The 13,812-nt window shown below is 36.9% G+C and overlaps 1 protein-coding gene and 1 pseudogene across 2 annotated transcripts in view; both read left to right on the forward strand.

The window, feature by feature from the left end:
* The window catches only part of LOC306660151 (ubiquitin-protein ligase E3A-like), a 71,784-nt gene that overhangs the window by 22,925 nt on the left and 35,047 nt on the right, over positions 1–13,812 (forward strand).
* Positions 1,822–4,451, forward strand: LOC306660185 (upstream-binding protein 1-like; annotated as a pseudogene). The gene is made up of 2 exons: positions 1,822–2,975; positions 3,110–4,451. The product of its transcript is annotated as an upstream-binding protein 1-like (transcript).

Consider the following 13,812-nt stretch of genomic DNA (forward strand, 5'->3'; position numbering starts at 1 on the left):
CAAGTTTTTCTAATTGTTTTTAATTCAGAGCTTCCTCTAAATGGAATTATCATGGACCAATTTTATCTATTCTAATAATATTTATTGAGCACCAGCTCTATATCAATGCAGAACTAGCAATACTTGTTACCAGGAGGCCATAGAAGACATACTAATTGCTCAATACGGTGGGAAAGAGAAAGGCTAATCAAAGGATCAACTACGCATTTGGATCATTATTAAATCTGAGATTGGCACCATTGCAGTGGGACAGATGTCATCAGGGGATTCGAAGAAGTTTTCCCTCATCAGTGATTCTGAGCTGAAAAGTTACTACCAGGAAAAGTTTATTTAAAAAAAGGGTTATTAAAAACTTGCTTGAAGTAGAGGGGAAGCACATGCAAAGTCCCTGGTTTAAGAGGCACCATGAGAGACTTTAAAAATTAAAACACTTGGGTAAATAGGGTCTGAGAAAAGAGTGCCATGCTCATACAACATTTCGAGATCAAATTCCATGTTTCAACTTTATTGCCAGAAGCAAGAGGAAACCACGTAAGAATCTAAAATATGAACTTTCAAACTAACATTTTCTCATCTACAAAGCAGGATAGAAAAATAGATTGAAGAGAAATATAAATGGGTACATAGAGACCAAATGCCAGACTTTTTGCAGTTTTCCAGGTAAAGATATTATGGCACCTAATGATGATCGACATGAAGAGCAGTGGACAGATTTCAGCAATAATTCAAAAGGAAAAGAGACAGGATTTAAATGTGCATTTTTAAATCTATGGTGGCTATTTTATCTAGTTGCAGAATCTAAAGAACACAGTTATTTAGAACAGAATCCCTGAAAGGAAAAGTGACCTTTGGTTAAAGAAGAGGCCATTCCCAGGGTAATGTTACATGCCTTGATTTCCCATGAATGTGCTGTTTATAGCCTGTTTTTTTTTTTTTTTTAACATAATCAAATGTTAGACTGCAAAAAGATATAAAAATAATACTAAATACCCAAACCTATGGCACAGATTAAGAGGTAAAATATTGCAAAACAAATGAAACCATGCTAAGGCATGTAATACCAAAAATATCAATTTATGCTCCCAAAAAGAATCTTTTAGATTTTTGTTTTATAAATAAATATTTATGTCCAAGTCTCCTGAAATACTCATAAGAGTGTTTCTTTAAGTTTATGCCTTGGAGTAAACTGCTGGCCATAGTCTGCAGGCCTTCAGTGTTGCTACGTTGTCTCCCATTTGTGCCCTGGAAAGGTGGCACCAGCTTCTCTTCAGGGGTACGTGTGAGTACCCATTGCTTTACATCTTCTCCTACACCTGGCATTCACTCACTGAAAGGAAGAAAAAAATTTCTATTCCAAATATCAATTTTATTTCCACGTGTGATTTAATTACTTCACATTTTCATGATTACTCTTGAAATTTTGAATCTTAAGATGTTTAGGACTCGCCCCCGCGGAGTCGTGGGAGCCGGCTGCGCCCAGGGCCCCGGGGTGGGGCGGGGCGGGCTGTGGCGGCGGCTGCAGCGGGAGCTGCGCAGAGGGCAGTCGGCCGCGGCGGCGGCGGCGGCGGCGGCGGCGGCGGCGGCGGCGGCGGCATGAGGCGCGGGGCCGGTGTCTGTGGGAGGGAGGCGCTGCCGGCTGCCGGGTCGCTCCCGCTGCAACTTCTCGCCGGCTCCCTGTGCCCTGCCAGCTGGGCCTTGGCCGCTCTCGTCTCCACTGCCTCCCGGGCTGCCGCTGGTGACCACTCGCCCTGCCGCTGGAGGCTTCACCGGCGCCCTCCCCCAGGACGCACCCGCGGAGCTTGGGCCCCTCTGCCCCGGAAGATGGCCTGGGTACTCAAGATGGACGAGGTGATCGAGTCTGGGCTGGTGCGCGACTTCGATGCCAGCCTCTCGGGCGTCTGGCAGGAGCTGGGCGCCGGTGCCTACAGCATGAGTGATGTGTTGGCATTGCCCATTTTCAAGCAGGAAGATCCCAGCCTTCCATTGGATGGTGAAACGAAACACCCACCCTTTCAATATGTGATGTGTGCTGCCACATCACCAGCAGTAAAACTGCATGATGAAAACACTCACTTACTTGAACCAAGGTCAGTCTTAGGAAATTCGGATGTTGGATAATCGGAAAATGGGAGATATGCCTGAGATCAGTGGAAAATTGGTAAAGAGCATCATAAGGGCTGTATTCCATGGCAGACGGCTACAACATACAGAGCATCAGCAACTTGAAGGTTGGAAATGGAATCGCCCAGGAGACAGACTTCTTGATTTAGATATTCAATGTCTGTGGGAATATTCGACATGAGGACAAATCCAAGTCGGTTAAACGCAGTCGAATTTCTGTGGGACCCTGCAAAACGCACATCTGCTTTTATTCAGCTACACTGCATCAGCACAGAATTTACTCCACGGAAACATGGTGGTGAAAAGGGAGTACCTTTCAGGATCCAGGTTGACGCCTTTAAGCAGAATAAAAATGGAGAATACACAGATCATCTTCACTCGGCTAGTTGCCAAATTAAAGTTTTTAAGCCTAAAGGTGCGGACAGAAAACAAAAAACTGACCGAGAAAAGATGGAAAAGAGAACAGCTCATGACAAAGAAAAGTATCAACCATCCTATGATACAGAGTGTTCACAGTGTTCTCCGTGGCCTGATACCCCCACAACCTATGCGAATAACAGCCCTTCACCAGCGCCCACTTTCACCTCTTCCCAGCAGAGCACTTGCAGTGTCCCAGACAGCAATTCTTCCCCAAATCAGGGAGATGGAGTTTTACAGGCATCTGGTGAACAAATTCAACCTTCAGCTACAACCCAGGAAACACAGCAGTGGCTGCTCAAAAACAGATTCTCTTCCTACACAAGACTGTTTTCTAATTTTTCAGGTGCCGACTTATTAAAACTGACGAAGGAAGATTTAGTTCAAATTTGTGGTGCAGCCGATGGAATTCGGCTCTATAATTCACTGAAGTCAAGGGCAGGCCCAGATATGATGCAGGCACTGATGAGGGCAGAGGTAGACTGAAAGACTGGTAGCAATGCACATGGGCAGTACTGATTTCTTGAAGACGACTGGGTTTGTTGCCAAGAAAACAAAACTTCTAATTTAGGTCGGTTAGGCCTCACTTAACCACCTATGTCTGCCAGGAGCAGCCTAGCGCCGCGCTGCAAGCACAGCAGCAAGCTGCAGGCAGTGGAGGTGAGAATGGCAGTGGGACGCCTTACGTTTACCATGCAATCTACTTGAAAGAAATGGTTGCCTCAGAAGTTGCTCGAAAACTTGCATTGGTGTTTAATATTCCTCTCCATCAAATTAACCAGGTTTACAGACAGGGTCCCACTGGCATCCACATTCTTGTTAGTGATCAGATGGTTCAGAACTTTCAAGATGAGAGTTGTTTTTATTCTCTACAGTAAAAGCTGAAAATAATGATGGTATCCACATAATTTTGAAGTGATGTCTTATGTAGACTGAACTATATCCAGTACCAAATAAAGTCATGCTAAAAGTGTGTAAAGACTGAATCCAAGAAGTCTTGGGATTGGATTTTACCATATGAAATGTTTCATATTGAAAACACAGGTGACCTTTCTAATGAGCTGTATGAGAGGCAAATCTCACTGTCACTGCCATAGCCAAGCATCCTTGTGAGAGCAAGCATGTCGGGACAGTATGCATCCCGCTCTGGAGGCCATGGGGCAGGCATGGCTGCCTGCTGTGGCAGAGGCCAGTAGATACAGTTCCCAGAAGCAGCCTTTGCTGGCTTTTTATACTGTATGTAGTTTGGAAATGAATGTAAAACTTAACCATGGGCATTTACCTTTCTGTGCCAGTTTGGTTTTTATTGCCTGAACCTTATTCTGACCTGGGGAGGAGATGGGGGACAGTGCAATTGTGGAGCCAGAAAGGAATCCATCAGCAGAGAGATGGACTGTGCTGATGTGGCGGTGGTGGTCAGGTAAGAGGCTCGGCACCTCGGGAGAAATCATGTCTAAGGGTATAGGTCTGAAATGATCATGCCAGACTGGAGAGGATCCAAGCCAGGAAGATGGGCGTGAAGCAAACTGCATTATCAGGAGTACCTTGTTGAGAGGATCAGTGTAAATCCTAATAGACTTGTGTTTTTGCTTTGTCACAGATTTATTGAAAAACTTTTTTTTGCCTCTGCTTCCAATTTTAGCATTTTAGTTTCTGGTTTTCATTTTTTGAAGCTTCCTTGCCTTTTAAACCTGGTTTTCTTTCTCATTTCCTTCTTTCTCCACCCCATGCCCTCCTGTCCTTAAGCATTTTTAAAGGCCCACCCCAGACATTGGAAATAGTTGATGTAGGTAGGGGGCACAAAGTTTTATTGTTGGTAGCTTCTGACTTGGTGTTAAGGGATCTTTGTTATGAACAAGATGAAATCATTCATGGAAACACTAGATATCATAAATCTAACACTAAAATGTACCCCCCCCCCAAAAAAATCCCTTAGTCTCTTCTCAGATGTACAATCATGAATAAACATTCTGGTGTTTGAGAGGTTTTTAATAACCACACAATGACTTTTACTTAAAGTATGAATCTTTCATAAAGAGCTTGCTAGCATACTTTTCCCCCCCCAAAAGGAATCCTGTTTTCTTCTTTTGCTTCTCCCTTTGCTCAGAGCCTTCCCAGAATTCATCAACAAGCATTTTTGAGCCCCGTGGTGTAGCAGACTGAATTTTTAAACCTTTCAATTACAGCATCTGTTTACTAAGCTCTTTTGGCTTGAATGTACCATTTGATCCTCATCTTTGTTCAGGTGGAAATAGGAATGATTAATTGTAAGTCTGAAATCTCTCCCAGAAGACAAATGACTTCACTAGGTCAAAACTTTGGCCTTTGGTTTTATTCATAAAGGGGTTAATTATTTGCTACAAAGAAGCACTGTCTCATTATTTTCATCTTAGGTTTGGAAATATGTTACTCCTATAGGCCACGTAGGAGGAGAGTTTTCCTTTTTGTCCTTCTCCCTTTGCTTTTGTGTGACCACGTTTCCTGTACCAGTCACTTGGTTCTGAAAGAAGCAAGTTTCTCAGTTGTTTTATGAGAGTTTTGTCTATTTAGCATTCCTTTGGGTCTCATGATTTATAGAACAATAAATGTCAATTTAATGCTGTGTGCTATTTAAAATTCATCAGGTTTAGAAGTGGGGTAAAATACAAGCTCATCAAACTTGAAGTTATACTGAGTTGGCATTGACTATTAGTCTGTCCCAGTAAAACAGGTTAAATAAATTATGGCACCAGCAAATTTGCTACTTTGTTTTTTTTAATAGTAGGATGTACACATTTCAGTACAATAAATTTTTTCCATGCAAAAATAATATATATATATATATATTTATTGGTCACTTATGTTCTTCCATGAATTGCTTGTTTATAACTTTTGTTATGCTTTCTGTTGGGTTATCTGTGTGTGTGACTGTGTGCACAAGTTTGTCTTATTCTTATGGATTTGCAGACCATCTTAATATATACTGGATTTTATCTTGTAACTGTGGTAAATATTTTCCACCTTTTCTGAATGGGTGTCTTTGCTCTGTCTGTTATCCTTGGAATTTTTTTTCCACTGGAGTTTAATGCCAGCAATTTTACTAAGTACTTTTTGACTCTTATATAAAAAAAAATCTTTCCTTTCACCAAACACATAAAAACAAACACATAAAATATAATTTTTAAATTTATTTTTGCATTATTTAATTCACTTGGAATGTGAATTATTATGGTAAATGTGAATTAATATTTTTTTTTCATACAGGAAGCAATTACTTCAACAGTTGAAACATCTCCTTTTCCCAGTCCTTCTACATTGCCAGCTCACTTACACAATACATTTTCAAGTATTCAACATGATGCATTCAGATTTGATTTTGCTGCTCTGGACTATATCAATCATTTTCTTTTACCATAGTATTTAAATTTCTACCATTTAATGATGTATCCTGACCTATAGTAAAGTAGTACACACACCCTGTTTTAATCCAGGGTCACTTTATTATTAGCACTTTACACTTTTACACACAATTTAGAACTATCTTTTCAGTTTCCTCTGGTTGCGATCACATTGAATTATTCAGAAATTATGAAGAATTGACATTTGTAAGATGTAATCATCCTAATTTAGTGTATCAGTCCTTTAAACCTCATTCCCTTTCTATAGTGTTAATTTTTTCCATAACTACATTCAAGTTTGTTAGACAGTTTTATAATTACTTTAACTTGGAAGCAAATTACATATTTTTAAATCTTTTAAAAATATAATATGCGTATTCTAATATCCTCAAAATTGCTACATTCTTTTACTTAAATTTCTAGAGGAGATAATCATTGTGCTCATGTATAAGCACCTACTTTGCTTTGAATCTTCACATATTTATTTTTCTTGTTTCAGTTCACTGAATGAATGTCATTTGAGAGGTACCAGTTTTAAAGAAAGCATTAATAGTGGTTATTATTGCCTTATTTCTGATTCTGAAAGAAAATGCACTTGTGATTTCATCAAAAAGATGAACATTGCTGACTGATTTTAGAACCAGATTGTATACATTTCCTTCTAATTTCATTTTTAAAATAATTTTATATATAACTTAAATGCTACCTTTTTTCTGCATTTTACAATGAAAATACTTTTTAATGTTTAAATTTGCTTAAAAGAAATAAATTACATCTGCATCTATCTTAGATACAGATAGATATGAAATTATATGCATTGTTAGATTTGATTTGACAATTAGGGTTTTCTGCATGTATATTCATGAGTGAGAGTGTTAATATTTTTCTATTTTGCGATGTCTAATTATATGTGTCAATTTTACTGTGCCTCTGGTTGCCCACATATTTGAAAAAAAAAAAAAAAACATTATTCTGGGTGTTTCTGTGAGGGTATTTTTGAATGAAATTAACATTTAAGTTGGTAGATCGAGAGGAACAGATTATCCTCCCTGATGTGGGTGGACATTGTTCAATCAGTTGGTTCTGACAACAGAACAAAAAGGTGTGGCTTCCCAAGTAAGAGAGATTCCTGTTTTCTGACAGTCTTCAAACTGGAAGAGTGGATGTTTCATACTTAGAAATTTGAACTAAAGCATCATCTTTTCCTGCTTCTTGAGATTCCCATCCTTTAGGATAGGGACACCATCACTCTTCCTGATTCTCTGGTCTTTGAACTCAGCATAGAATGTACATCATTGTCTCTCCTGGGGCTTCTGCTTGTTGACACACCCTGCAGACTCTGGGACTGGCCCATCTCTGTAATCAGGGAAGTTCATTCCTTGTGACACATTGCCTTCTGTATATACTTCCTACTGGTCTTATTTCTCTGGAGAACTCTGACATTCATACATTGTCCTTGTCTGATGTTGATATAGTGTTCTTCTAAGACTAATTGGGAAGAATTTTAACTCTTTTCACTCAGTGAAATAGTTTACATAATATTGAAATGAGTTCTTAGAACCATCTGGGTCTTGGGTATTTTTTCAAAACTGATTTTACTTTCTTCCAATCACATTATAGTAGAAAAGGATATTCTAGAAAACTCTCCCTCATTAAATACTCAATATTTGTTTTGCTTTCATATTATTTCATCTACTTTTCAGATACTTTTAAAAATAATATCCTTATCTTTCCTAGGTCTTATGTTTTAACTGTATATGATGTTTCTAATGATGATCAGTAGTCCCTTTCTCATTTTTTCTGATCAATTTGCCCAAGATTTTTCTATGTAGTCTTTTCAAATGACATACTTGTAGCTATTTTTCTCTTTGTGTAAGTGCTTTATGATATTTAATGTTATACTTATGAACTTCTACTTTGTGATTTTTACTGTTTTCTTTTCCCCTAACTCCTTAAGCTGGATGATTAGTCTACTAAGCCCTTAAAATTTCTTTAAATTTTCTGTAGTTGAATCTCATATATTTTACTATTTTATCTTTTAATTTTCATTAAATCTACAAAGTACCTATTATATTTATTACACAATCCAAAACCTATGTGAAGAAACTTTAAAGTTCTCAAATATAAGCGTTCATTTAAATTATCTCTTAGTTTTTGACTACATGATTGAATGCTACAGAGTATGATCTTATGACCAATTCCTTACAATTTATTGAGGTTTATGGAGTACCACATGTTCCATTTAAAAGGAAAAACTTCATTATGAGTTAGAGAAAAATTGTTGAGTCTTATTGGTGAGAACTGTTTAGCATATCTGTTGTTTAATATGTCTGTGTCCTTAACTCATGTGTTTTATTCAATCTTTCTGTTCCATTCCGAGAATTTTTCTTTACCATCATAATGATGAATTTGATCGTTTTTCATGAAACTTTGTCCGTGCTATTATATATATTTCTGCTCTATGTATTTAGAAGCTATCTTAGCTTCCAATATGAGGCATATAATTGTTTAGAAGTCTTGTTTTCTTGGTGAACCGATTATCATTATACATTGACAATTTTTCCTTAATAAATCTTTTAACATGAAGTCTATTGGTTTGTTATTAGTACATGGATACCAACTTTCTGTAGGGTTAAAATATCCTTTTCCTATAGCTTTATTTGCAAGTGCCAAGTCCTTATATTTTAAATTCAGTGGTTTTAAAAAATATAAAATAATAAAATGATAAAAATCAATATCTGAGCTCCTTATTTTAAGAGGTACAGATAATAATAAAAACATATATTGAATTTCCAGAAACAAAAGCAAAATTTCATGGATCCCAAGGAAATTTTGATTAAGGATGTTGTTTTGGAAGTTTTCCACTTAACACATGATGTATATTTAAACATTAAGCCTGTAACAGGAAGGCTTTTAAGTAGAAACTTGTGTGAGAGATTATATTTAGTATTTCCAGTCTTTATAGTAATTTTCTTTTTGTCCTTCCACTGTCATTGATTTGGGGCTACACACCCTTCATGAATAGATTCATGCTTGCTACAGTTTGTCCCAAAAGTTTCATGTGCTGTAGAGGTGGTCTCCTGTGTGCTGTGCTGAGTTGGTGCAAAATGAGGTAGGGACTATAGAAGGTAATTATGTCATGAGCCACTACCCCCAGAAGATACAGCTGCAGGTCTTGCAATATAGCATTTCCCTTGAATTCTTCTGCATGTGTCTTCCACATGCACTCCTGTTATTGTGATGCCATGTACCATGAGTCCCTCACTACAGCAGAGCAGAGGCAGTCATAGCCCTCAACCCTCCAGAATTGTGAGCTAAGTAATCTTTATTTCTTTATAAAACACCCCGCCTAAGGTATTTTGTCATGGGCAACACAGAACAGGCTAATACATTGTATAATATAGAGGTCTTATTTCCTACTTTCCAAGGCTTGCCTTGACTGGATGGTGACATTATACAAAGACTTGACGTCCACTTCAGATCTCATTTCAATTGTGATTTCAAAGTTCTCTTTTGTGGCTATTATGCAGTTCTTACAACTGCTTTTAGTGTCTTTGTTCACATTTTAGCATTTAATGTAGGAGGACATTCCAGAATGCCTGCTGTGGGTAACTGAATTATTTTGAGTCTTCAAATCCTTTTTTTTTTTTTTTTAAATTGGTGTACATTCTTATATATTACTACATATTTTTCTTTTTATTTGTAAAATAATTTATATTTGAAGTACCTTCTGGCCTGTCCTTTAACATATAGGATGAAATACATATATATGTACGTATGTAGTATGTGGGTGTGTGTGTATTCCAAATCTATCTCCTACTAAATAAATATAGGCAATTTTGCCAAAATTTAAGCATTCAAATAAGGAATACATCTTCCTGTGAAACCTTCTGGTCTAGCTGTCTAGGCAGTTCATACACATGGAAACATAAATAACAATATAAGTGCTGCATTATGGTCCTATATACTGCATGACAAATGAATGGTGTATATAGCTAAATGAGCTCATTATTAGCCTGTTCTTGAAGTGAAGATATATTTAGCATTTATATCCTGGGATTTCATTGTTTGTAGCTTTCTTCTCTATTCAGTATATCTTGTGGCAGTTGGAGTAATGTATAATTTGAGGAAAACAGATGACCAATGTCATCCTGCCATTAGCCAGATCATCTCTAAGAAGTGTTTAAAAACTACAATTTTATGAAAGTGTGGGTGTATTAAATTCCAAACAAGCTCAGGTCAAGGCATTTTTGTGGGCAGGAAAATAAATGAAAGTTCTATCACCTAGAAAATTTAAAAACACGGTAATCTGAGGCAGTATCTTTTGTTTTATTTTTGGTAACCAATAACCTTTTAATATTAGCAATAGAATTGGGTTTGCTTTTTGCTGATAAACATAGATGATAAACAGATTGATTAGTAACTATAAAGTAAAAGCACTGGATGATAATGAATGGACAGCAAGAACAAATTATAACCTATTCTAATTCTTAATCCACAGGACATTTATTAAATAACAGATATATGATATAATAGCACTGCCTCTGTACATTGTAAAAGATAATTTACTGAAACATAAGTATTCACCAAATTACACAAATCTGCAGAGCTAGAGCTATGTAGGCCTATATTCTGTAAATCCTTGTCTTTATTGTCACAGAATTTGTTTTCTTCCAAGTTAGCACTTCAGAAATTGTCTCTCACTTCATCATTCTGCTTATTTTTATTTCCTCTTATGTCTTTGTAAAATAGGCCTTATGTTTAGACTTGGCAAATTTTCTACTGTTTTTCATAGCACAATTTATTAGTCCTCAGCCCTGGGCTTTGCACAGTTAAGTCAGGGAGTGCAACTGCTTTATTTTCATTTCCCAACTCATGTTACTGTCACTCAGGTCCAAAGTGGAGATACAGGATCCATTGCTACATAAGCATGGCAAACCCTCTTCCTTTCATTCCTAAGGCCTATGATATAGCCCATATGCACTACATTAACTTTGAAAAATGTAGTTTGGGTATATCTGTGTGCAGTCTCTTCTTGCTTTCACACCTGGACTAGTCCCTTCTAGTCAATGTTGGAAGTTTTTTAAAAAGTAAATAAACTATTTCAAACTCTTATTTTTAGGATAAAATATATTAATATGAACAGCTTTAGAAAGAGCTGTTTTATATTTTAATCCCCTCTTCTTTTAATTGCACAATGAATACAATTCATATGGTGAAAGATGTCTGGCTCCATTATTTCCTTGCATAAGAAAATTTTAAATGTGAAAACCAGAAAGACTTTAACTTCAGTACACAACTTCTGGCAGTACAGGATTCAATTGCTTCTTTCAGTTCCACATACTGGAATGAATTCAGGAAAGGGATATGTCTCTGATTTAATTGCTGCTAGTACCACAAGTGGGCATAGAAACTCAAACAGCTAAGAATTAAGATTACTGTCCCTCAAAAGCAAAAGAAAAAAGGCAAATATTAAGGAGTTTTGATGCCAGGTGTGGTAGCCTGTAATCCCAGTGGCTCCGGAGACTGAGGCAGGAGGATCACAAGTTCAAAGCCAGCCTCAGCAACTTAGGCCTTAAACAAGTTAGTGAGACCCTGTCTCAAAATAAAAACAAAAAGGGTTGGGGATGTGATTCAGTGGGTAAGCACCCCTGGGTCCAATCCCTAGCACCAAAAAAAATAAAAGAGTTTGAGCAAGTCCCAGTAAATGGAAATTGTGATGAGTCCTCAGTTTGGGAGGCTGAAGCAGGAGGATGGCAAGTTCAAAGGCAACCTTATTGAAGCCCTAAGCAACTTAGCAAGACTCTGTCACAAAATGTTAAAAAGAAGATAGAAAATGGGCTGGGGATGTGATTCAGTGGCTGAATACCCCTGGTACCAAAAACAAAACAAACAACAAACTGTTACCTGTAATCAAAGACAGGTATATGATTTTTATTCTGAAAAATGTTTAAATTTCTAAAGTGATTTTACAATAACTTTTTTTCAGGATTGGGGATGAAGCCAGGGCAGCTCTATCACTGAGCAACACCCTTAGCCCCCTTTTTGTGAATTTTATTTTGAGACCAAGTCTCTCCCTTTGGCCCATGCTTGTCTTGCACTTTCCATCCTCCTTCCTCAGTCTCCTGAGTCACTGGGATTACAGGCATGTGCCACTGCACCTGACTTGCTCCAAGCGTATTGGAATGCAAGGTCTCCATTACTCTATGCATCTCTTTTTCTCTCTAGACTCACCCACAGATTAAATGTCAATACTTTATCAAAGAAACATAGGCATCTGAATACTGAAAAGAAGTAGTCCAGAGGGATATGATTAATTGGATAAAATCAAGAATGAGAGAAAAGGAGATATACCATAAACTTGATCACAAAACCCAAGATACCATAATGATTTTAAAATTCGGTCAAATAAATCATGAATTTTATTCGGTGAAAAGCAAAAGTAGGATGTTTATTTCCCCCAGGAGACTAAAGAGCCTAGTAAAAATAACTTTCAAAAGAGTTTAGACAATATTGTGGAAAAAAAAAAGTTAAAATGAGCTTAAATTTAAAAACACTTTTTGCTTCCATGACCAGAGAACTACATAAAGTATGTTTCTTTATAGTCATAGATATTTAATTCTAGGATTATAATGTTCTTCATTGAATAAGTACCTTTCTACAAGCTGAGGATTATAGATGAATATAAAATGTTTTTTATTATTATAACATCAATGAACAACTAAATAATTGGTAATTTACAAGATGCATACAAATTTGTTGTTCGCAATGGGGGCAGACCTCAGATTATGGAATACATGCAGAATAATGGCCAGAAGGTGGGCGATGTTATCAGAATATCTCTTTTGATCCCTGGATATGCAATTTATAAGAGCAAGAATAGTTCTTAATCTCTCTGAATTCAGATTCCTTATCTACAGAAATTGTATAAGATTACCCCTCAGGTAATCCTTGTTTAGCATAAATATCTACACTCTCATGTTCTCAATAACATCAGCAAACACCAAAACTTGTCTGTTATTGATGCTATTTATAGTCTTCTAGTTTGTTGGTTAAATATCAAGTCAAAGGGAGAAAATGTTGGTGTTGTCTATAATTAGTTCAATTCTGGTGAATTAAAATAGTATACGCAAATTCCTATTTCTTTTTTTTAATTGTAAACAAATGGGATACATGTTTCTCTGTACATGGTGTAAAGGCATACCATTTGTGTAATCATAAATTTACATAGAGTAATGTTGTTTGAGTCATTCTGTTATTTTTTCCCTTCCCCCCACCTCTCCCACCCCTCTTTTCCCTCTATACAGTCCTATTTCTGACAGCATTGTGTTGACCTTTCTTCATCTATGTTCTAGATTAATATATGTAGAACAATAAATAAACTTACTCTCATGAATGACCATGCATATTTAATTATTTTGATGGAAGTTTGAGAATAAATCTGACCTAATATTCTAGAAAGTAGCTGAATAGGTAAACTGTCTCAATTCTTCTATACATAATTTCCATGTGCCAGAGTTTGCTGGGCCTTTATGAGAAAAACTTGAATTATAGTAAACATTAGATGGAATAGTTAATAGGATTAGCTGGATGAGACCTAGGACCTCACCCTTAGCTCCTGCTATTACTTTCCATATTCTTTATTGACTCATTTTTGTTTTTATTTCAGTTCTTCAAGCTATTCTCAAATTATGCTACTCACTATTTGGACAGTACTCTCAGTATTAGTTAGGATCAGGGCATTAATCCTCATCCTGGTTTACTAGGAAGGCCTCTCATTATCTCCCACCTAGATCTTATTTACCTTTCTGCTCTTGTCTGCTATCACTCCCTCCTAAACTTAGTCTATCCACACTGGTCTCCTTGCTTTGCCTGAAACAGATTTTTTTTTTTTTAA

This window comes from Sciurus vulgaris (assembly GCF_902686455.1).
Source record: "Sciurus vulgaris genome assembly, chromosome: 4".
Taxonomy (NCBI): domain Eukaryota; kingdom Metazoa; phylum Chordata; class Mammalia; order Rodentia; family Sciuridae; genus Sciurus; species Sciurus vulgaris.